Here is a 25,633-nt window from a genome sequence, read left to right as displayed (position 1 = left end):
TAGACAAAAAGATGGTCAGGTGGTTATGGAAACCAAATGTGCTAAAAAGTTTCACAAAATAGTCAATTATGAAATGTAGAGAGTAGGTTATCATGATAAATTCCAGGGGTCTACCATTGCATCTGACAAGATAAAAATTTTCAGTTACCTCACCAATGTTAATCTTTAGTGAAGCCAGACTGCTGTTAGTTCAGAAATAAGTCAGAAAAAAGGTGGGGAGGGGAATAGTGAACTTAGGCCATATATTCAGATAATGTGAGAATGATAAAAGAGTGATTGGACACCAGCTAGAAGATAAGATTAAGAGGAAAATCAAGAAAGGATAAGGCTTTATTACCAGTATAATAGTCATATTTATTATGAATTTTATGTTCGCTGTGATTCTAAATGTTTTATAAACATCAACTTCTTTGATCTTCAGAATAACTTAAAGATGTACTAGTATTATCCAATTTTTCCTTAAGGTTTTCCCTGATTTATTACATGATTTATTGCTTTCCTTTTCAATTTTTTAATCTCCTGTAGTTTTTATTAACTGTATCATGTATTTTAGTCCTTATTTATATTATTGCATTGTCCTCTAATTGGATTTTTTAAGGGATGAAGGAATAAATTTATTTTATATACCTTTATTTTATTTATTTATTTTTATGTGGTGCTGAGGATTGAACCCAGGGCCTTGCACATGCTAGGGCGAGCGCTCTACCATTGAGCTACAACCCTAGCCCCCTTTAATTGGATTTTTATCTTAGTTTGTGAGTATCTAAATAAACTAAAATACTCTTTTTGTGTCTTCTATGATATCTAGCTAGAGTTGTATTCTTTATTTTTAACCAAAATTCAGTCTTGCCACCAGTTGGACTGCTGTAATGTTTTAACATTTTCTTTTCCAAACAGGAATTTCCTTGCATTCTCCAAGTTTAAATTCTAAGACAACTTGTATTGATGATCCAAACAATAGTTTTCTTAATGACATTTCCATGAAGATTAAATTCCAAATGTATACCTTCGTTTAAAAATATCTAGGATTCATTTCAAAATAGCAGCAGTGGCTCTAAGAATGTCTCAAAATGACTGAATTTAGGACATATTTGCTTCAAACTAATTTCACAGGGTTTTCTGTCTTTCTGTAAAATGATAAATAGCTCATGTTTTGTTCACACTAGTAGAAATATATTCCATTCAATTTTCATACTGTCTCTCTCCCCTCCCATATATATATATATATATATATATATATTTTTTTTTTTTTTTCCCTGACCATGTCTTTATTTTTCTCATTTTTTAAAATTCCCCCTTTCAATTAAAGTAGTCCTAGTTTTTTTTCTCTTCCTTTCTGTGCATCTGTCTTGCTGGAATGGTATTTTTCTTTATTTATTTTTGTTATGTTGTATAGTTTGATTTCTCTTCCTCTGGAAGCTGTCTGTTCTTAATCATAAGATGCATTGATCCTCTAATTACTCATGTCTTCTAAGTGTACTACCTAAGTAGACTGATACCTAATTTACACATTACTCTGTAGTAATTAACAGAGATTTCTAGAAAGTTGTGGGAGTTAGAAGTAAAAGGAGAGGCCACTACTTTTTTTGTTGTTGTTGCTTTTGGAGTTTCATTTAGGCTAAATTTTCTTAATCTCAATTCATTATTTCTAAAATATATGAGTACTTAGATATTTAGCAAGTAATTTTTTTAAAAAATTCATGCTTCCCATTTTGAAAGTTCACTAGATGGTAGAGAAATAAATTAGAAATCAAATTTTATATCAGATGGAATTATTTTAGGAAAAGGGATGTTAAAAGTCCAAATATATTTGTAACATATAGATAAATAGCACATACTTTAAAAATGTTTATCACATAAACTTTTCTAGTCACTAGGAGTTTCCTTGTTCACTAAGTCAAGAAGTAGATCTGTGATCTGGCATTAAAGAGGTGCATTTTTTTTTCTGTGTAATTGGAAGGTTAACATGACCTCAAAATGCAAGTATAATATAGGAAAACCTATGAGATAGAAAGCCACTTGTCCCCTTTTCTAGATGGAAATTTTTCAAAACATAGACTCTGTGAAAGCTATTCCTATAAGCTTTTGTAGATAGGAAAGAAGTTTCAGGGCTCCTATTCCTCTTACCCTATTATTTTTCACACCTGAATGCATCAGGAGGATTGGATGGGATTGAGATTTTAGAGCCTTCTCTCCATGTTTTGAGACATTGGATATATTCTGCAACTTTCTGATTTGTAAAATCAGAAAATGCACATCTTCAGTGTTTGTTTAATAACCTCAATTCAGGATATGTTTAGACCCTGTGGGAGGAACTATAGGGACTTAACATTCATAAGACATGGTGTATTCTCTTGAGGAATTTTTATTCTGGAAGGATATTAGTTAACTATTTCCTGAGCCACAGAAACCATCTCTATGAATTGACTTAGAATAAAAGGAAAAATGGGCCTTTCTCTATCGATATTTAGCTACTGCTTCTATTGAAAGGATTTATAAGGTAAACTCCAGGAGTGCCACACACATTACCATTGGTTGCCAGTTCTCTTGACCCTTGGGGAACTTTGAAACTGGGTGTTGAGCTGCTGATGCAGGTGGGTGTTCTACTCAGGGCATTCCCACACAGACAGCAGGCACAGGAGTTCCCACTGATCACAGTAATTTTTAAAGAGTAGTAATTAAACTAGTTAAACTAAATGTTCTAGTTAATAAAACATTCTGAGTATGTTCAATTTGCTCCAAAGTATTTTGAAAATAGAAAAGAAGCTCAGGCCACATCATAATAGTGTGTTGGGGATGTTATATTTTTTTTTCTCCCCGAAATGGCTTATGAACAATAATAAAAACAAAAAGTTTTTTTTTTTGGAAAAAAATCAAATCAAATGGCTGTTTATTTTCAGTGCCTACTTTTAAAGCTTCTGATATGGTGAACATTTTTATTCTTGCACACAAAGGAAAACATTACCTAGTCTTCCAGAGGGCCTAAAATTCACACATTTATTTATTTAATAGTTGACTGTCCATGTCCTTGGAACACTTTGGAAATACTTCTCCCCATTTGTTCAGCTACCTACAAGGGATATGGAAAATGGCTTTTTTTTTTTTTCTCCAGCTAGACAGTGGTACTTCCCAGTATAGCTAAGGTTAATATCAGGAATGTGTGTTCATTGAAAACCTTAATGTGTACTTTCTCCATCTCTTTAAAATTACCTTCTTAACCTAGTTTTTGAACTAGATCATCATCAGTCAGCTTAAAAACATGCAGAGTAAGGTTGGTTTTAAATTTTTCATACCAGATGATAAAATTCTATATGGCTATTATGCTGCATTAAATGGATAAGGAAAAGAAGTTGAACAACACAAATAACTTTTGGGTAATACATTAGCTTCTTCAGGATAGAGTTGTGAACCCAGGAATAGTTTGTTATTATTCATGTAATCCTTGAAAAGAAGTGACACATTGTTAGAGACAGCAATTTTAGCATCCTTAAATGTTCAGTCAGTCATCCAAATATTTTTCTATAGAAGAAAGCCAGGTAGGTTCCTTTAGATTCAGATCCTCCAATGGATAAACAGAAGGAGATAGGTTTGAATGTTCTCAAAGGAGCCAACTACTCTAGTTTAACACAGCCCTATGTTAGTCTTGTACTGAGATAGATGTACTTGAAGTTCTTCCAAAATTAGGACAGTCAAGAGAGTAGAAAAGGAAAAGTATCCAGTTGTCATATTTGTGCCGATCATATTGACTTCTAGATACTCACTAAAGCCACCAGTTTGGTTTGCGCAGGCTCAGTAGTTCCTATTGTCTTCTCTGTAGAATGGCCTCAGTCATTCCCTTGAAAATGGAAGTGAGAGTTTCATAGTATGTCTAGCAAGAAAGGTTCCCTTACATGGTTTCAATTGTTGCTTCCAGTGTTGGCCTTGATGAGTTACTTTATAAATTACTGTTCTTAAACTGGTTGGGTCATGCTGCAGAGAGCTTGTGGTATGGAGTTTTATTCCAGGCTTCAGGGCAGGAAGTAGATAATAAAAATAAGTTTATAGATGGCACTAAGCAAGGTAGCCTAGACAACCATAAAAAAGAATAGTCAATAAACTCTCACATTATGCAGGAGAAAACAGAATATTCCTCTAAGTCAAAGATACATAACACATTTCACAGTTAATCACCAATGAGAGATCATAGTCCCTCCAAAAAAAGTCAAAGACAAGTACCTGTTCTTTGTTGTTGTTTTTGTTTCTTGTTGGTTTTAAGTCCCTTTCCACATTGCAATCTTAATATAGATGTTCAAAGCACATGGTATTACACTTAGGAGACTTACCCATGATCAATCTATTATGTGTTTTTAATACTTGTTTCAAGGGCTGCATGTAAAGTTTGTGAATGGTCACTCTAGAATACCATCTGACAGTGGGGTAGTGACATGGCATGACAAGAGCCTGGCCTGGAACATTCACTCTGGGAATGTGAAGGAAGGGAGAATGGGAAAGAGTTAAAATGGAGAGTTGGACTTATTTGCCCTTGACTGGCTTCTCATAGGCAGAAGAGAGGAAAGAATAAAAATTGTTAGGGTTTCAAGGAAGTGTAACTGTTACCATGCAATAGTTGCTTAATCCTGTTTATGTATAGACAGGATACACAAGTGAACATGTAGCCTGTTTGGGCTTTGAAAGAGGATGGACGGTCATCAGTTACCAAGGTAGAGGTGATGAAAGAAGAGATAATAAAGGTGCTGGGCGAAGAGTGTAGGATAGAAGTTTAGCATTTGGAGATGAGAGGAAAAGAGAGAAGAGAAAAACTAGGGCAATACAGCATCTATAGAAAGACCTGATCTTGATGGTGTGAAAGCATTACGGAGAAGGGAGAGAAGATAAGCATATAAAAAGATATGCATATACTAATGTAGAAAGCCAGGATTAAAGAGGAGGGGCCAGAACTTAGAGGAAAACTTGGCCATCTAGGAATGGATAGCCTCTCTAGTCCCATATGTTAGTAGAGCATCCAACTTCAGAGAAAACAAACAAACAAACAAACCTGATGTCCTTAGGGTGGGGGGATGGAACAAAACAACCCAGCAAGTAGGTAGTGTACAGATAAAGCAATCAGGTTCTCAAAAGGCACCTCTAGGCGGAAGGGTGTCCCCTAATGTATAATTGTATAACTAGAATAGGTTTTCAGGAGAGGGGGTGATAAGGAAACTCCCCTGCAAGCTGGGAAATCTGGTGAGAAAGCAGTTCCCTGGCAGTCTGAAAGAGAGATACTGATAAGTGAAAAACACTTCTAAAAAGTTTGAGATAAGGCACCAAACAGTGTTGGAGGGAAGAAGGAGGAAACTGATTAGGCTGCATAATTGACAAATGGATGAAGAGAGGAGAATGGTAGATTACAAAGTTATCACGGATGAGAGTAAAGCTGCAGAGAAAAGCTAAACCTTTTTTTTTTTTTCTTTCCTCCAAGCAGCTAGGGGTCTTTGCAAACATAAAATCCTCAAAGAGTGCTGCCCTATAAGGGGAAAGATTCGAGTAATTGAGAGGAACAAGACACTGGACGAAGAGAGATTGGGATTTAAGATATCTAAAGGTTTGGAGTGGGGAAAAAAGAAAAAAAATGGGATGGCAGCATTGGGATGTGCCTAAAAGTAGTGCTGGGTAATAACAACATCATACATTGATAACAGACCCTGGTGGAGCTTTGGCATCACCATGTAGAAGACCAGTGTATGAGATCCTGAGAATTTCTCTAACAGTGGTATGTGGGAGAAATTTGAAAAAGCAGACGGAGCCACAACCTTGGAGTCACAACTCTGCAGCCATCAAGGGAAAAAGAATGTCATGTAAGTCACACACACTTAACATGTATAACCTTGGACAAATTGTGAACCTCTCTAAATTATGACCATCTGATAAATGTAGAAATAATGAGACAAGGTATTAAAGCTCATTAATATAATTGCAGATGCAAAAACTGTTAGTTTTTCTACTCCGTAACCAAATAGTCTTAATAACCAAAGGAGAAAATACCACAATAATAGGCACATGTAAAAAAAATGCATTTAATGAATAAATGAGTGAATAAATGAATAAACATCACAAGTATTTTTACAACAGCATTATATTTGGCACCAAGATTATAAAGCCACACATTTACTGTTGTGTGTACAAACTACCTGAGCTTGAGCACATATTTTCCCCTAGAAATCTGGAAATATAATCTCTATTTTTGAATGCATGGATAAGAACTCATTCTTAAGGTTTAAACTTGAAACCACCGTCAGGGACTCCTGCTTCAACACATTGAAGCAAAAGGATTGTAGAGCTGGAAGGACGCTTGGGGATTCTACCCTAACACTGTCCCTTTTTATATGGAAAAACTAATCTGAAAAAGTGATAAATAATTTGCTTGGGATCAAACACTTACTTGGAACCAGAGTTGGTGGTCAGGGCTTCCATTGCCTGTAGTAGAAAGGAGTTCACTTGTAGGTTTGTGACTTGCTTTAATCTTCCTCTCCTCTCCTTGAAGGTGTTGTATAGTTTTAAAAATGAATGCTTACGTTCATTTAAAATACTATTGTTTGTTCAACTGCTGTATGAAGGACATTGTATAACAAACGTATTGGTACCTCTACACTATGTATAATAGGAGGAAAAAAAATTCTCCCTCTGTGAAACTCCTAATAAGTAGCAGAAGATACTAATTTCTATCACTTTTCTTCCTTCTAACGAAGTTGAATTTTGAACAAACAACTTCTCCTTGAGTTAAAGCATATATTGACTTGGTCTTGAAAGGCTTTAATAAATGAATAGATCAACGAAGCAGCAAGTCAGTATTCAACCCATTCAGTCATAGCACTTTGATTTGTTTTTAGGTATGAAAATTTTGTGAGAGTTAGCTCCAGAATTCAAACAAGTAGGAGTGGGAAAGAGTATTATAAACACACACGCACACACACACACGCACACACACACACACACACACACACACACAATTTCATTACACTTTGTAAACTCATTAGGGCAAAGCAAGTGAATTTATCCAGAAATTTAAGTGTGTCATAATAAATAACCCTAATATCCTATTTACAGGCTCTCAGAGCCTAGGTCAGCACAGTTAGACATGGGCAGAAACAGCAAGAAGAACTATCTTGCTTGTTTGCTTTCTTTCTTTCTTTCTTTCTTTCTTTCTTTCTTTCTGTGGTTAAAATTAATTTGAATTTAGTTTCTATGCTTCTGATTTTTAATTTTCTATATCTAATATGCTTTTCATTGTTAATATTGTCATTAAAAGGTAATGGTTTTATTAATGAATTATGGGGGAGAAAAGAGTTAGGTGGTGGCTTTAAATTGTTAGTCTCTAAATGCCATTTTCTGCCTGGGTCTTTTAGATGCATAGACAAATTAAAGTATACGATATGTACTTCAGGCATTATCTTTTGATCTAGGAAAATTTTGAAGCATGGAAATGATTGGAGAAATTAGAGTGCTCCTGTTTGTTCATGTGAACAATTCAGCATGCCTTATTTCTCCCTTGATTTTTTTTTTTTACATATTATTACTTTTATTTTATTTTTTTTTATTGTTGGTCGTTCAAAACATTACATAGTTCCTCATACATCATATTTCACAGTTTGATTCAAATGAGTTATGAACTCCCAATTTTATCCCGTATACAGATTGCTGTATCACATCAGTTACCCTTCCATTGATTGACATATTGCCTTTCTAGTGTCTGATGTATTCTGCTGTCTGTCCTATTCTCTACTATCCCCCCTCCCCTCCCCTCCCCTCCCCTCCCCTTTTCTCTCTCTACCCCTTCTACTGTAAATCACTTCTTCCATTTGAATTATCTTGTCTTACCCCTCCTTTCCTCTTATATGTCATTTTGTATAACCCTGAGGATCGCCTTCCATTTCCATGCGATTCCCCTTCTCGTTTCCTTTCCCTCCCACCTCTCAACCCTGTTAATGAAAATCTTCGTCTCAAGCTCTTCGTCCCTACCCTGTCCTTGTTTCCTCCCCTTATATCAGAGGAGTCATTTGGTATTTGTTTTTTAAAGATTGACTAGCTTCACTTAGCATAATCTGCTCTAATGCCATCCATTTCCCTCCAAATTCTATGATTTTGTCATTTTTAAATGCAGAGTAATACTCCATTGTGTATAAATGCCACATTTTTTTAATCCATTCATCTATTGAAGGGCATCTAGGCTGATTCCACAATCTTGCTGTCGTGAATTGTGCTGCTATGAACATCGATGTAGCAGTGTCCCTGTAGCATGCTCTTATTAGGTCTTTAGGGAATAGACCGAGAAGGGGAATAGCTGGGTCAAATGGTGGTTCCATTCCCAGCTTTCCAAGAAATCTCCATACTGCTTTCCAAATTGGCTGCACCAATTTGCAGTCCCACCAGCAATGAACAAGAGTGCCCTTTTCCCCACATCCTCTCCAGCACTTATTGTTGTTTGACTTCCTAATGGCTGCCAATCTTACTGGAGTGAGATGGTATCTTAGGGTAGTTTTGATTTGCATTTCTCTGACTGCTAGCGATGGTGAGCATTTTTTTCATGTACTTATTGATTGATTGTATGTCCTCTTCTGAAAATTACAAAACCCTAAAGAAAGACATAGAAGAAGACCTTAGAAGATGGAAAAATATACCCTGCTCATGGATAGGCAGATCCAACATCATCAAAATGGCGATATTACCAAAAGTTCTCTATAAGTTCAATGCAATGCCAATCAAAATCCCAGCTGCATTTCTTGTAGAAATAGATAAAAGAATCATGAAATTCATATGGAATAATAAAAGACCCAGAATAGCAAAAACAATACTAAGCAGGAAGTGTGAATCAGGCGGTATAGCGATACCAGACTTCAAACTATACTACAGAGCAATAGTAACGAAAACAGCATGGTACTGGTACCAAAACAGGCGGGTGGACCAATGGTACAGAATAGAGGACACAGTAACCAATCCACAAAACTACAACTATCTTATATTTGATAAAGGGGCTAAAAGCATGCAATGGAGGAAGGATAGCATCTTCAACAAATGGTGCTGGGAAAACTGGAAATCCATTTGCATCAAAATGAATCTGAATCCCTATCTCTCGCCTTGCACAAAAGTTAACTCAAAATGGATCAAGGAGCTTGATATTAAATCAGAGACACGGCATCTGTTAGAAGAAAAAGTTGGTTATGATCTACATACTGTGGGAGCAGGCTCCAAATTCCTCAATAGGACACCCATAGCGCAAGAGTTAACAACTAGAATCAACAAATGGGACTTACTCAAACTAAAAAGTTTTTTCTCAGCAAAAGAAACAATAAGAGAGATAAACAGGGAGCCTACATCCTGGGAACAAATCTTTACTCCACACACTTCAGATAGAGCCCTAATAACCAGAATATATAAAGAACTCAAAAAATTAGACAAATAGACAACAAGTAACCCAATCAATAAATGGGCCAAGGACCTGAACAGACACTTCTCAGAAGAGGACATACAATCAATCTCCCTTGATTTTTGAATACCTGTAAGATTCTCTATGTCGTCATAGGCTCCACACTGATAGTCCTGAACTACTTCATTACTCAAATAGCGTTGGGGGCAGGTAAGATGTAAAGAAGAACCTCAATTCCCATTGGCATGTGGCTGTTACTTTTTACATTAAGGAAGAGGGTTAGTTTGACACTACTAGATAAGGAGCACTTTAAAAGAGCCTCCCTTCTTCAAAGGCAGATTTGTACTCACAGAACACTTACCACTGGCCAGCTGAGGCAAAGAGGAACCCTGCAGTTATTAAACCTGACCTTACCCACCAAAAGAAAATCTATTTGACCTTTGTTTGACATCCTCAGCATGGTGCTGCTGTTGCACAACATAAACTCACAAGCCAAATCTATACCTTGTGTAGTAATATTAGTCTAATGAAAATCTTCAATGGTTCCTAAGACAGCTAAAGCAGTTGGATATTTGTTAAGGTCAGAATTTTCTTTAAATCAGAGACCTGTATATATAGTTACAAAAAGCACAAGAATCTTACTTAAATCATGATTTTGTTGTTTAAAACATCCAGAAACTATGTAAAACTAAAATCATTAGCAAGTAGTTAAGTCAATAGTGGCAAAATCATCCAAGGGAAAAGTGCATCCTTTGAAAAGAATGAGATAGATATGCATGACATCGTGTAGCCTGGTTTCTAAAATGAGTCAAGGTATAACATAGTGTATAACATAGTATACAAACACAAGTACCCACTTTTGTAAATGAAACATACAAACACAGAGTAGATTCTTGTTATTTATGGTAGTTAGTTACTGTAAGATCATTGCAAATACTGAATTAGTGAATGCTGAATCATTGCTCATAGTGGAAATACAGGATTAGGTCTTGAAAATGTGATCATAACATTTTCAATAATCAACGAATACATAGGTTGTTTTAATTATGTTTCTGTTTAAAGACACATTATTTAATACATATTGTTAACTTTTTAATGTAATTAATGCCTGAATAAGTAGTTTAATTTACATGTATTTTCTCTGTAAGACACATCCCAGCCCTCTTGTGATTTGGAACATTGAGAAGCCTTTCAATGGTTGCACATGTTCCCAAATGTTTACTTTTAAATTTTTAACTGCTCTGCACATGTCTACAAATGATTTCAAAATCAGTATATTGAATTTCAGGGCTACAAATCAATTTTGAATAGACAAAGATGCAATAGGAATCTGTGAATAGTGAGTATTAGTGTGGGTGCATGCATGTGCGTCCACCCGCTCCCATATATACATGTACATAAGTGGAAGATTTTTGGAATGAATACAAGAAATCACTCCATAAAAGTTACCTTTGGGGAGTAGGACTGTGGGCAGGAATGAGATAAGATGTACCTGTTATTGTCCTCTCTGTTCTACATGACTTGTTTACCATGTATGTACCTTCTTATTCTTTGTCCTCTCCCACCACCGCCATTGAAACTATTCTTAAGCAAGACTTTTACATTTTTCTGGGGTGCTACAATGACAAGGTTTTATTTGAGCCAAATTGAGCAGAGTGACTACATACTGAATCAACTCTTGAAAAATCAGGTTACAAAATTTTGCAAATGAAGACTGTTTTACAAGTACTAAGCTTGACATTTTAGAACATGAGCTCTTGTGGTAATCTGTGTCAAACAATATTTCCCTATCTCCGAGGACCTTGGAAAGTCCTGAACTTTGGTATACTTAAGGTCTTTCAAATATACTTCCTTAAATTCTTGACACTGGTTGTCAGTGGTAATGATATAGTAATAATGGTGAAGTAATATATAAAATATGGCATGGAAATTATCCCTGGTAGATTCCAGTGTCTGGGTTCCCTGCACCTCCTTTATAGTGGCAGAAGAGGTGATCATTCTCTTGGTTTGGTCCCTGCTGGCTTCATAAAGGATTCAATTAAGAGTTTTTGAGTCCCATCTCTCCCAGGATATCCAGACTCAAGAACATCCGTTTCTAGCCTCAGCATATGTAGTGTCTTGAATTATTTTTGAAATATTGTCATTCATAACTCATAACTTTAGAAAATCTTTGTTTTTTGTTTAATGTTTCCTACCTTGCATGTGTCATGGTGTTCTTTTCTTTTGTTGAAAGATAGGCCTGAATAGAAAGCAAATTCTGGCTTCCCTGAAAGACTTTTCCCCCATTCAACGCATACATTTCCACATCCCTCCAAGTACTTTCTGTGATGTACTATATCCCTGGCTAAAAGCAAGACAAAGCTAAGCTGACAGTGAATAAAGAAAAAAAAATATAAGAACATGCCAATATCTAAACATAGCTTATATACACATTAGTGTTAATGGCTTTCTCTGGACTGTCAGCTAGATTAGTCTGTAATCTGAAACAATTCAATTGTTTGTATAATTGGATTTTGACAGCAGTATTCATCTATCATTCTATCTCTTATCAAATATTGAAAATACTGTCTTTTAAATATGTTTGCATGCATATACACATACATAATCAAAATGTGTGAAAACATCCCTTTGGAAAAAAAATCAACAAGACTTGTAAAGAATAACTTTAGCAACAAATGGCGAGTTTATTTTAAGAATACACTTTGTAAATGTATGTTCCTCTAAAAATAAAAATAGTAAAATTTCTAAAACATTTACTTTCCTAACTAAATACAACAGTACCCACAAGTAACCCAGATTGTAATTATTGTTGATCTTATCTCTGAAAAGCCACAAGTGTTCTTGGGGAAAGCATATATGTGTCCGCATATTTCACTGTTGCACCTGTATAGAGAGTCTTAAGTAAAACTAAAGGGAACTTTTATGATCAAAATCTGGGTTGGATGCCCCACCAGTTCAGGTTTGCTTTAGATTGAAGGTACCTTCTAGCTGGGACCGAATTCTCTGTGACTGATTTTGTGTCAGTTGCTCTATGAGTATGCAATATGAGGCGCACTTTTGCCCAAAGACAAGTGCACATCTTCAGTGCATTGTTTGCTTTACAAACCACCATCTTGCCATGTCTGTGAACATTAAGATACAAGTGATTATTACTGTGTATGCTTTACTCACATTTGAAATGGTTCTTTTTTTTATTCATCCTATAACATTCTTAAATGAGTTACAACCCTTGAATCCATGTGACTATCCTATTCTTTCCCAGGAAGAAGAGCTATCTACAAAACTGAACCATCACCAGATAGATGATGACTGGGTAAGCATAGCATAGATCAATCAGGCTCTGGTCAAGTCTAATAGGCTTGGGGTCCATTATAAATAGTTGTATTGAAATACCATCATCCACATTTATTTATGTGTTTTCTTGACTGTTCTCATGCCACAATAGCAGGGAGGGGTAATTGCAATAATGACCCATTGCTCCCAAAGCTAAAAATGTTTACTATCTGACTAAGGCTAGAAAACTACATTTTAGGGCTGGGGATGTGGCTCAAGCGGTAGCGCGCTCGCCTGGCATACGTGCGGCCCGGGTTCGATCCTCAGCACCACATACCAACAAAGATGTTGTGTCCGCCGAGAACTAAAAAATAAATATTAAAAAATTCTCTCTCTCTCTCTCTCTCTCTCTCTCTCTCTCTCTCTCCTCTCTCACTCTAAAAAAAAAAAAACTACATTTTATATCATGTGTCCTTGTGATGTAGGCAGGTGACTTATGGAAAACTGGGATGAAAAATGAGCATGGTGAGTTAATCATCAGTAGAGTTGAAATAGGAAGGATACCACTAGTTGGATTAGATACTTGGTTAAGTGAGGGAGAATGCAAGGAGAAGTTGTGAAGGTAATAATTAAGCAGAATAAACTTGTCTGGAGACAGTAGGATGTAGAAAAGATCCAGGAAAAAGGCAGTGGTACCTCAGGGAGAGATCAGATGGCCCTGAGACAAAGATTAGCTTGTTCCTCAAGCTCCCTGGGTTTCTGACAGTTGTCCAGCCCACAGGTGCACTTACACAACTCTCCACTGTCTATAGAAAGCAAGAAGCTCTTTTTTTGAAATCAAGAGAGTAACTAAAATAGAACTTTATGTTTTTACCATCATGAGGCAAATTTATTTCTCTTATTTCTAAGTTCCAATGGGAATAAATGACTATCCCCATTAGATATCAGCATGGATAATAAGCATGAATAAACTCTATGGGTGGAAAATCTACTTGGTGTAGTAGATAAAGAATCATGGCATTAGAAAACTTAAATACATTGTTGACTGCAGTTAAGATACTGCACACACACATCATGTAATTAAATAACAAATAACATTTTCTTTTGATTTGTTCATTCACTCTAAAATATTGGAACCCCACTAAGTGCATAGAACTTATATAAGATAGCTCAATGGATGAGAACATATATATAACAAATTCCATTCCCAGAAAACAAACAGTTTCCTAAGGAAGTTGAGACCAGTATACTGACAACTATTAATAAATATTTATAACAGATTCATTTTGTACTAAAGCATAATGAAAGGCACCATGGATACCAAGATGGATGAGGATGAGTCTTTGACATTGGAGACACTGTAATATTGTGCATGAGAAAAATGGAAGATCACTTTTTGCCATTGAGATCAGGCAGGCCATCATGGGGCAGTGGGTAGATGGGTACATGAGATATATTTATAAAGCCCATTGCAACATTGTTGATAATAGTGAAAAATGTCTATAAAAATAACAGGTAAAGAACTTGCAGTTCCATGTAGTAAATCACCATACAGTAGTTGAAAGGAATGAACTAGAACTGATTGAGTCAATATTAATACATATCAAACCTAATGTTGAGTAAAAAATAAAGGTCCAAAAGCATTTTTATAGTGTGAGAAAACAATATGATGTTCAAAAACATAGAAATCAATACTGTGTATTGCTTGGATCAGTATGTATATGCTATGTAAGTATTTTTCTTAATATTAAGAATTGATAGAACAAAGATAATTTAAATTCAGGAGTGGGAAGAGAAAAATGAGATTAAGGAAGAGTAGGCAGTGGTTCCAACAACATCAGAATAATTTAATTCTTTTTTTTTCCAAAGATGATTTAAGCCTGAGGCAATACTGCAAAATAGGTGGGGGTACATGGAAATTCATTTTTATCATTCTCAGACATTCTCTGAAATATCTCAGAAGAGAAGAAAAGAAAAGCCTACATGTGTTTGTATGGAGGCAATCCCAAAGAAAGAAGCATGAGTGATTTTACTCAATCACCTGAACTAGATGATACTGTTTTACTTCTGAGTGCCCAATTTTATTGTGTCCTGAATTGTATCAGTCAAGGTTAGCTTTATAATGGAGCCAAGGCAGCACATCCTGTGGTCAAACGAATAATCAAAGCCTGAAGATAACTTTATTTGAGCACTGACCATGCTCTGTTGACTGGGGTACAGCTGGATACGTGGACAGCAGCAGATGGATGCTGAGAACTCTAAGTGGCACATAATTCAGAAATCTCTGGATAGTAACGATTGGTGCAAAGGCTAAGTCTACAAAATCTTTTGGGGTCATATCCCCTTTAGGAGAAGTAAAACACAACTATGAACCTTAGACAATCATTCACACATGTGTGCATCTGGATGCTGGTGGCATACATTTCCATAAGTTCATAGACCATCAAATCTGAGAACCTTGGTTTAGAGCCTCATGTATAGACATTGTCTTGGTTAAATTTGGTCAAGTCTTCCAGTGGAGATAGCTAAAGATGAAGTTTCTGTGTATATACTCAGGACTCTGGAGATGGACCCTGCAGACTCAGTGAAGTCTGTTCAACCCAAGGAGACTTCATAAACCAATTGATTTAGATACCCAGTTAACCACTATCCATCTTAGAGCACAAATGACCAAAATGTACAAAATCTGTCCTTACTTACTACGGTGGTTTTGTAATACTTGAACACTTCTTTAAGGAATGGACATGTTGGGCATAGAAAATCCTTCAGCCATTTTTGTTACCTCATGTGCCACCATTTAGGATGGTGTAATTTAGCTGAAGCATTTTATGTGAAAAGGAAACTCAGTCAGATGACAAGTAAATTCTTGGCTTTAAACCCGACCACCAATACAGAATATGACTAAGGAATGAAACTTTTAGTGAAAGGTCACAGACAACATGGACTTCACACATTTTTATTCACCAGGTGGCAAATAGAAATGAAATCCCAGAAGCTTGGTTTGTTAAATAAATACTGCACTGACTGACATATCCAAGTATATTTAATATAGACCTACTTTCTCTGCAAGTGCTGTGCCTTTTTCCTGACTTACATATTTTTTGTTTTTGACTCAAACATTTAATGACTTTTCTAAAACAGTAGACTTAATTTTCCACTCTTCTGAAAGGATATTTTTGTTGTTATTGTTTTGATCAGATGACTAAAATGTACTTACATGAGATAGAAACTAAGTTTCCTTTTGTGGCCTTCTTGTGATCCAATGTGCATTAGATCATTCAACTAGTAACTGTTATTCTAATAATTTACCCTAACCATATTTTGTTCTCTGAACTGGCTGACTAGCTAGCTAAAATATATAAAAATAGTGATTCATGGATATTTTGAAAAAACCAATATAAATAGTTGCAGTCTGGTTATGCCATCTTTTAAAACAACTTCCTAGTCAAGTGAAATATTAAAAAAAAGTACTGCAAATACCTTGAAGTGTGTGTTTCAAGCTGACTTTCAGATTAGGTCCACATTTATATAGCTGTGTGAAAAACAAGGAAAAGAAACCAGAAATTCCAGAATATTTTCAAACTGGCTAAGATATTTTGACACTTTATTGTTTTTCTCTGCCAGGAGAGTAAATGAGTGGTTTGCCCTCTGGGTAAAAATCCATTTAAAAGAGAAAATACTTTAAATTCTTACCTCTGTAGAGGAAAGATAAAAGAGTACTTCTTAGGAATTGGGCGAGCTGTTATGTGTGTACATGGGAAAGCACAGTGCAAGATGCTGGTCTAGTGTCTTCTGTATGGGTAATTAGTTGTCCTAATTACCTGGAGATTGATTAATCTACTGGAGATTGATTCCAGGAATCCCGTGAATACCAAAATCTGCTAATGCTCAAGTCTCCTAGTGATTGTATATAACCTATACACATCTTCCTGTGTACTGTAAATCATCTTTAAATTACTTGTAATACCTAATACAATGTAAATGCTCTGTACATTTTTGTTGCACTGTATTGAGAATAATGACAAGAAAAAAGTTGATCTTACTCAGTATGGATGCAATTTTTGTCTAATATTTTCAATCAGTGATTAATTGAACCCAATATGCAGAATGACATTTGGAGGACCCACTGTATTTTCTTTCCTTTTTCCATTTATTATTAATTTACACAATGAGCATTGGTGATATGAAGTTGAAAGAACCAGTCCTTGCCTTCGAGTAGCTTCAGTCCTAAGGGAGAAACTTCAGGACACAACACTGTGGTGTCACCTTAGAGGTGCTGGAGAATGCAGTGTGCAGTAACTAATTCCATGGAGCATGAGGGAAAGAATAGACAGCCTTGTTGAGGGGACAGTGAGAAGGAACAGAAACAGATGGAAGAGAGAATATTTTGTCAACTGCATTTGTGAATTGTAAATTTTACCTTCTGTGTAGAGGTGAGGTAAGAGGCATGATTTCTGCCCTTATAGGCTCTTGTTCTCTTACTTTCGTTCATATATTTAATGTAGCTGTTTCTTTATTATACTGAAATCACCTGATTACCTTTTAATCTGTTCAAAAGTGGGAACATTCTGTCTCTATTCCCTAGTGTTTCATATAAGACAAGGCATCTGGTGGGTGAAAAATGACTGCTTTTTTGGTTGAACTGAATACATGAATGAAAGAATGAATGAATGGATGGACAGATGGATGAATGGATAGATATTCTGTATTTAGAAAGAAATGTACTTGGGCTGTGACTCCTTCAGTGGAAAAAACAACATAGGAAATAGGAAAAAACTGTAACAAATGAGGTGTGGCAGAACATAAAAGAATTTTTACTAGAAACACTCTGGGACTTTATTATAAATTAGAAATTTTTTCTTCCTATGTCTGGACCTTCCAAAATTTCACATTTATGCGTACACAAATATGCTTGTCAAATTATTGGATCAAAACCTCGATTGATTTAGAAGACTATTCTTTCATTGAGATTTTTTTAACTAGTAATGAAAGTTTTCTGATTAAAACACTAATTTTGTGATGTGAAAATATATTGCTTAGTCCATTGGAGAAATCTTAATTCTGTTAATCCCCTTAAAATGCCATCATATATCAAAGAGTACACCAATGGAGGAAAAATAAAATAGCTCTGGAGACACAAGGAGAGCAAGCAGACAGCTGGAATTTTTGGGAAATGTCTGTGGTATTTGGGTTTACTTTTAAGGGAAAGAAAATTTTTCCATTAAATTTTATAACACAATAACATTTTAAAAACTTACACTCAATAAGAACCTTTATAGTGCTGATGTAAAATTCAGATTATATTTTACTCATGAATTACAGATTTATTTTTTGATGAGGGTGGATAGTGTAAGAAACAGGCTTTTATGTGCTTCTTCCACCTCCTTTAATTCCCTCCTCCTCCTGTCTCAATGCACACACTCACACAGGAACACTCACACCTTTTTATTTTTATTTTTCATGGTATCTATGTGTAAACAACACCACACTACATATAAATTAAGAAACACTCTGAATATTCACTGGGACATTAAAGGGAAATCAAACAAAACATTCTGTAACGTGTAGGCAATTTTAAGTTCGGAGATAGAAGCAAAGAAGAAAAAGGGGAAAAAAGTGAGAGAGAGGCTGTCTACTCTTGTGTCTTTTTTAGTTAGATGTTTCAGAAGATGAAGAAGTTTTAATTATGTGCTTCCTTAGAAGAGTGGGATAGTGATTCCTCTGAATCATTCTCTCCAACTTTGAGTCCCACTCTTATTTTTCTCTCCTTCTTCTTTGTACCCCAATTCCTCCTTTCTTTTTCTCTTTTTTTCCCCTTCCTTCCCTTCTCTCCTTTCTTCTGTTTCTGCCTTATTCAGCCTGGGTATTATTGGATCCTTACTGATCTGTGTCACAGCCCACATCTCTCCTCCCCCTGAACAGCGTCAGGGGCTTTGGAAAGGCAGAAGACATACTTGTTAATATCAAATATGCTGTATTTCTGTATTCTGGTTAAACCCTGGGCTAGAGAGGAAAGAACACTCAGTCCTAGTCAGAAAAGAGTTCATTTCAGCCTCGAAAGTTACTTTGTGATTTTAAACAAGGAAATCTTCAGGTCCCAGTTTCATCATCTATAAAATGAGAATGATTAGAGCCACATCCCTAAAGCGTGGTGAGGATCACACGAAATGTGATATAAAAAGCCAGACTCCCCCAAGTGGAGCCTAGTGCAGGTTCCAGCCCTCGGTGCTCTTCACAACAGCATTCTGGGTGTGCTTCCTCTTTCAGTTGGTACTATTGATTCAATCACAGGTACCCATAGATGCTAAGAACCACACTAGCAGCTGCATACTGCTAGTTTGTTTATTCCCCAGGAGTGGCTTTGATTTATTTTGAAGAAAGAAGTGTCCCTTGGGTTTTCATTACAATGTGTTTCATCTGCCACATTTTCTGAAACTTCCATGTCTTGAAGCCCTTGTGTTGGTGTTTCATAACCAACCTGCAGGTTGTCAGAATCAGTGGAGCAAACCATTTACTCCTTGTCTTAGATACAAGAATGATTCCTTCTTTCCCTAGTGCTTCAATTTTCTGCTGTAAGGATCCTCCTTTGTTTGAGTAGATTCTTCATCACTGCCTGCATTTATAATTTTTATCTCCACTTCTAGTTATGATTTTTTTTTGTAGATGTGAATTTTCTTTCAGTACTCTTCAGAGAGGAAAAGATAATGGATGACACTCCAACGAAGAAGCTAAAATAATGCCTTTTTTTCATTATTATCATATTTTGGTGATTTTAGCAACCTCATTAGTTTATAGTTGTGGTAATAATTCATAATGTTTATTAAAAATAGTTATTCAAAATTATTGCACTGATCTCAACCTCTAAATAACACTGCCAACATAACCTTTTCTTTTAAGAGAACAAATATGTTCTAAATAACAGTTTATGTTGCTAAATGCGGTTAATTCTCTTGCTAAGGATACCCATTTATCAAATTAAAGTAATATTATCTTAATATTTTCGGATACAATTATTTCTAAATATTTATTAGAGAAACTACTAGGGGAAAATTAAATTATAGATATTATGTACTTAATTATGAGATGGAAACGTCTAGAAATTTGGACACAAGACAGTTTCATATATAATTATATATCCTCATATTCAATAAATATTTGAAGGGCTTCTCATTTGTAAAATATGAATAAAAGTAGCATCTCCTAATTGAGTTACTTTGAAAATCAATAAAAATGATGCATGTAAAACTTAGTGCGGCATCTGGCATATGGTGAGCATTTAGTGAATAATAAATATTATGTTATAAACATAGCCCAGAATAAGACCCTAGGGACATAATAACGGGAATAATTAACATTTAAATAAAAGAAAACAGAAGGAAATAAACAAATAATTTCATTGTGTATATCATGCGATACAGAACAGGAATAGAAGGGAAATGGATTTCAGGGGAGAGAAACTGGAAGATTTTGGAGGCTCAGGGTAAAAACAGCCACACTAAGTTGTGTTCGATATAGACTGAATTTAAAGTGACGGAGGTCACTGTGGTGAAGACATACTGTAATAAACCTCATGGATTGAAATAGATCTTCTTTGCTGCTGTTGTTGTTCATCTGATTTTTTAAAAGATTTTTATAGTGGGCCAACTATTTACCAGATACTGTGCATAGGTGAGAAACCTAGAATGGAAACAAGTCAGTTTGCTAGTCGATTTTCTGAGGGAAAGTTAGACATAGGGAAGAATGTGGTAGGCATGGCTAATGATTTCCAATACAAGAGAAAAAGGAAGAAGTCCCCAAAGAGGTAACGTAAGAGTCTGTGAACATACCAAGAGAGTGCAGTGTCAGGGCAAAAGACAACTTCAAATAATTGTAGCTGTTCAGAAAAATCACTTTTATATAAATTTATTTATTTTTTAGAGTTTATATCATTCTTCATATAGAAAATGAAGATAAGTAGATTTTTCTTGGCATTTATATACCTTAGTTACAGATGAAAACAACTACAAGTATTTATTCCAGCATGAAATAATTTCATAAAATTAAAGGTATTGAAGCAGTTACTCAATTAATAATGAAAACTGTCTCATTATCTAAGTACTAATTAAGGATGCTTGAATACTGGAAGATGCTTAGTTCTGCAATTTTTCTGCACAATTTGTAGCAATCCAGACATATTTCTGAGAAATAATGCTTTTTATCTTTTTTGTTGTTATGGTTAATATCCAGGATGCTTTTATTTGTTTATTTTTTAAGAAAAAACTGGGTGTGCTCCCTCTTTCAGTTGGTACTATTTAGTTTGGTACAAGTGTACAAACAAAAGGGGGAAATGGGGGAAAGACTTTGAATAAACAGTGACAGACCTCAAGCTTTAGAACCCCACACCCAGTCACTAAAGGAAACCTCAAATACTGCTGGATTCAGTTCAAAGTGACAAATGAGTATTGAGCACCCATTTTTGAGCAATATTTTAGGTTCTACAAACCACAAGCTCACAGTCTTTAAGTGTAAGGAGATAACTATGTAAAGAATTTATGACACAAAGGAGGGTTTGTGGATCGCCATAAGACATTTCTGAAGGACTGTGAAGATTCACAATATGTTGACAGACCAAGGAAAGGTTCATGGTGAAAGTAGAGTTGGAGAGGAATGAGGAGTAGGGATGCAGAGAGGTGCCATGCTCTCCACCACGGGAAGGACACCATAAGTGAAGACGTGGAGACACATGTGGTGTGCAGTGTTGGGAGGCAATTATCATTCTGTTGGCTAGAGAAAACCAGACATGAAATTGGGGGTTTAGTAGGCGATTGGGATACAGCGTGAGGTGTGAGTACCTACTGTTAGTACTGTCGTGAGGGGATTCTGATTGATTTGGTAGGCAATGAAAAGCCATTCATGGGTTCTAAGTGGGAGATAATATTACCAAAGCAGCGATTCACAAGACTGATATTAACAGCAATGCATAAAATGTTCTGGAATGAAGACAAATAGGAATTTGGGAAACTGGAACCTTTTGTTATGGCTTAGCATTTAACGAAATGGAGTGGGATGGAATGAAAAGGAAAGAATCTATATATGAGTCTTCCCAAATGCTAATATTTGGAATCATTCCATGTATTTAGAACATATGTCTGTGTTTTAAGTTTTCACATTGCCCTCGGATATTTGGCAGATTGAGCTGTGGTGTGATTTGGCACAGATGATCTCAGCTGCAGAACACTACTTTTGTCCTGTATTGATGGTGTCTTCTCAACTTTATAAGGCCACCAGAATGGATGCATAAGTAAAATTAGTCACTGTTTCTACACTGCTTGTCTTGGACGATCACACAATCAAATTTCATCAGGGATTCAGGACCATACAAAATAGTACAGTGTCATGAATTGTCTTTCCTGGGGAATTTTAGAGGCTTCTTATTTACTTTAGAAAGGCAGCTGCTCTTCTCACCCACTATGAGTTGGACATTCCGTGCTTGTCCTCTGGGCTAGTCTTCAAGTGCCTCTCTACTTGGTATTCCATAGGGAGCAACTGGTATGGTTGAAAGTGTGTTGCTTTATTTATTTTTCATAAGGCTCAGTTTCCTACTCAGTTAACAGAATAAGCTCTGAGTGAAGAATATTTCAGTTACTATTATCATGCTGTCTATTTATCTATTACATATTTTCAACATTAAAATACATTCAGTTGTGAATAAAACGTTTAACACAAATAACTATGAAATTAAAAGTCTATGTCAACCATTTTAGCCTTGATTTTCCCCTCCTTTTCACCTACATCTATTCATGTAATAAATATCATAGACTCAATTTCCTGAGATTTATACTCCATGAAATTACCTCCACCATACAAGTGTATATAGACTGTGGGTTTATATTTCTTGCTGTTACACATTTTGGCCTGGACCTAATCATTTCCATTGACTACTGTATCTAGAATACATATGGCTCTGTCACTAGATGCTTCAAGACATTATTACACAATATCATAAAAATATTATTTTATTTTTAACCCAAATCCTGTGATTGAAGGTACATTTTTTAGCCTAAAAAATAATGGGAGTGGGGAAGACCCTGCTTTCTAAAATCCATTCCACAAATTAGTCTTATTTTCTACTCAAGTACAATAAGAAATCAAGTCATATTTTTTAATTAAGTGAGCTCTTAGAAATGTGGTTATAATTCTCAGTATTCAAGAGAGAAACTTCCATATTTGCTTATCCTCTATTGAAATCAATCCCCTGATTAACTCACCCACTTAATAAATAGGGCTTTTTCAGTGAAATAGATTTCAGTATTATAATGTACTTTCTCAGAATGAAAGAGGTTATTTTACTTCTGAAGGTGTTGGAGTTTGCCTTATGGACTGTTCATTCCTAAGGAAAGAAACAAGGTCTTGTTCACCTACAGCAATTCCTGGGAGATGCTAGAGAAATTTTCTCAGTTTCAGAATGTGCCAGGACTATTAAAATTCTTTCCTCATATTAAAGCCCATATTAAAGCCTTTGTAGATCGAAATTCATAGCTTATTTCCAAATTATGTTATTATATAGTTACAGTTAACTTTTATATTTTATATTTGTCAAACTTATGTAAGAATTTAATGCAGTCTCTAAAGTTACATTGATATCTTTGATATTCTTAAGTCTGCTCATGGTCAGTTATTATTTTTGCCTCACAACTTGTCCAAGTACACATTTGGGGGGAAGGTCCTCAGAATTTGATACTGTCAGGCCACATTAAGGTATAAGTGGTCATCAGACTTCTTGCAATGTTTATTTATATTTTAATCCACAACTTAGGATTCCACTGTCATAGCTATTTCTGGTATCCTGGGCATATGTAGACCAGAAAGTAGGATGGACAGCAAGAAGTTTTCCTGAAATGCCCTGAATCCTTTTGTTTTTCCTTAGAAATGGATGAAGATCCAGTCTACATTCCCAAATGTCTGTTTTTAAAAATTGATTTAATTTTTTAAATTCATGATGGCAGAATGCATTATAACTCTTATTACACAATTTTTCATATCTCTGGTTGTATATAAAGTATGTTCACATCAATTCATGTCTTCATACATGTACTTTGTATAATGATGTCCATCACATTCCACCATCATTGCTAACCCCCTGCCCACTCCCTTCCCCTCCCACTCCTCTGCCCTATCTAGAGATCATCTATTCCTCCCACACTCCCACTCCCTACCCCACTATGAGTTAGTCACCTTATATCCAGAGAAAACATTCGGCATTTGTTTTTGGGGGATTGGCTAACTTTACTTAGCATTATCTTCTCCAACTCCATCCATTTACCCCAAATGCCATGATTTTATTCTCTTTTATTGCTGAGTAAAATTCCATTGTGTATTTATGCCACATTTTTTAAATCCATTCACCTACTGAGGGACATCTAGGTTGGTTCCACAGTATAGCTATTGTGAATTGTGCTGATATAAACATTGATATGGCTGTATACTGTTTTTAAATCCTTTGGGTATAGACCAAAGAGAGGGATAGCTGGGTCAAATGGTGGTTCCATTCCCAGGTTTCCAAGAATCTCCATACTGCTTTCATATTGGCTGCCCAATTTGCAGTCCCACCTGCAATATATGAGTGTGCCTTTTTCCCCACATCCTCACCAACACTTATTGTTGTCTTCTTAATAGCTGCCATTCTGACAGGAGTGAGATGAAATCTTAGAGTAGTTTTGATTTGAATTTCTCTAATTGCTAGAGATAATGAACATTTTTTTTTCATATATTTGTTGATAGTACATCCTCTTCTGAGAAGTGTCTGTTCAGTTCCTTGGCCCATCTACTGACTGGGTTATTTAGTTTTTTTTTTTTTTTTTTTTTTTTGGTGTTTAGCTCTTTGAGTTCTTTATATACTCTACAGATTAGTGCTCTGTCTGATGTGTGAGAGGTAAAAATTTGATCCCAAGATGTAGTCTCTCTATTCGTCTCACAGATTGTTTCTTTTGCTGAAAAGAAACTTTTTAGTTTGAATCCATCCCATTTATTATTGGTTTTAATTCTTGTGCCATAGGAGTCTAATTAGACAAAGGCACCAAAAAATGCACTGGAGAAAAGATAGCCTCTTCAACAAATGGTGCTGGGAAAACTGGAAATCCATATGCAACAAAATGAAATTAAACCCCTGACTCTCACCATGCACCAACTCAACTCAAAGTGGATCAAGGACCTAGGAATTAAGTCAGAGACTGCAACTAATAGAAGAAAAAGTAGACCCTAATATTCATCAAACTGTCTGTTTTGAAAAGAGGGAATCTTTGGAAATAAAGCATGTTTGTTCTATAGATTAGATACATTTATTTTTGTCAGTTTAAATCTTCAATTGCATCATGTTAGTGTTGCAAAAACAGCTCAATTTTAAAAAATAAGAATATATGGAACTGAATTGGGGGCTGGGAAGGAAGTAATGAGTTCCATGAGGAAGTGTCTTTCCTTGTATAGTTCTTCTTCCAGTGTGCTTCCCCATTCCATATTCTCAATCTCCTAAGTACCTAGATTCCTGTAGGTCCATCTGTAAAGTCACCTCTTTTCCAAAGTTCATTCAGAAACTTCATTTAGCCTGTGACTGGTTCTACCCATGTGCTTCTTCAGCACCCTGGGAAAGTGGTTAGTAGAGCACATGGTAATTTCTCACTCAACAATGTTAAGTAAGCTCCCCAGGACTCAGGCTTTGTCTTTTCCTCTTCATTTCCAGTGTCAAGTGACTGAATATCCAGTTGAATAAATACTGAGTTATTAGAGAATATAACTGTATGCCTACTTCAAATGCAAGGAAGTTATTTTAATGTTTTGAATCTTGCAATTAAGCAGTGAATGGTATGTCTTAGAGATAGTCAATATCTGTACACTAAACTGTTTTCCCAAGTATTGGCCACTTCCTGTAATCTTACCCAAATATATTTCATGACGAACAGTTCTTGGAATTGTGAATTTTAAAAA

The 25,633-nt window shown here is 35.6% G+C and overlaps 1 protein-coding gene across 5 annotated transcripts in view; it reads left to right on the top strand.

The window, feature by feature from the left end:
• Window positions 1-25,633, top strand: part of Kcnq5 (potassium voltage-gated channel subfamily Q member 5) — a 535,459-nt gene that overhangs the window by 9,926 nt on the left and 499,900 nt on the right. The window contains exon 2 of one of the 5 annotated variants that reach the window (XM_026391340.2): window positions 12,663-12,713. The exons of the other annotated variants lie outside the window; for them this stretch is intronic. The gene's annotated coding sequence lies outside the window, so the exon portion shown is untranslated. The remainder of the gene's footprint in view (window positions 1-12,662; window positions 12,714-25,633) is intronic. 5 annotated transcript variants of the gene reach the window in all.

Source organism: Urocitellus parryii, chromosome 8 (genome assembly GCF_045843805.1).
Source record: "Urocitellus parryii isolate mUroPar1 chromosome 8, mUroPar1.hap1, whole genome shotgun sequence".
NCBI classification, from domain to species: Eukaryota; Metazoa; Chordata; class Mammalia; order Rodentia; family Sciuridae; genus Urocitellus; species Urocitellus parryii.
Note: the sequence above shows the minus strand (reverse complement) of the source record. Positions and strands in the feature narration are given on the sequence as shown.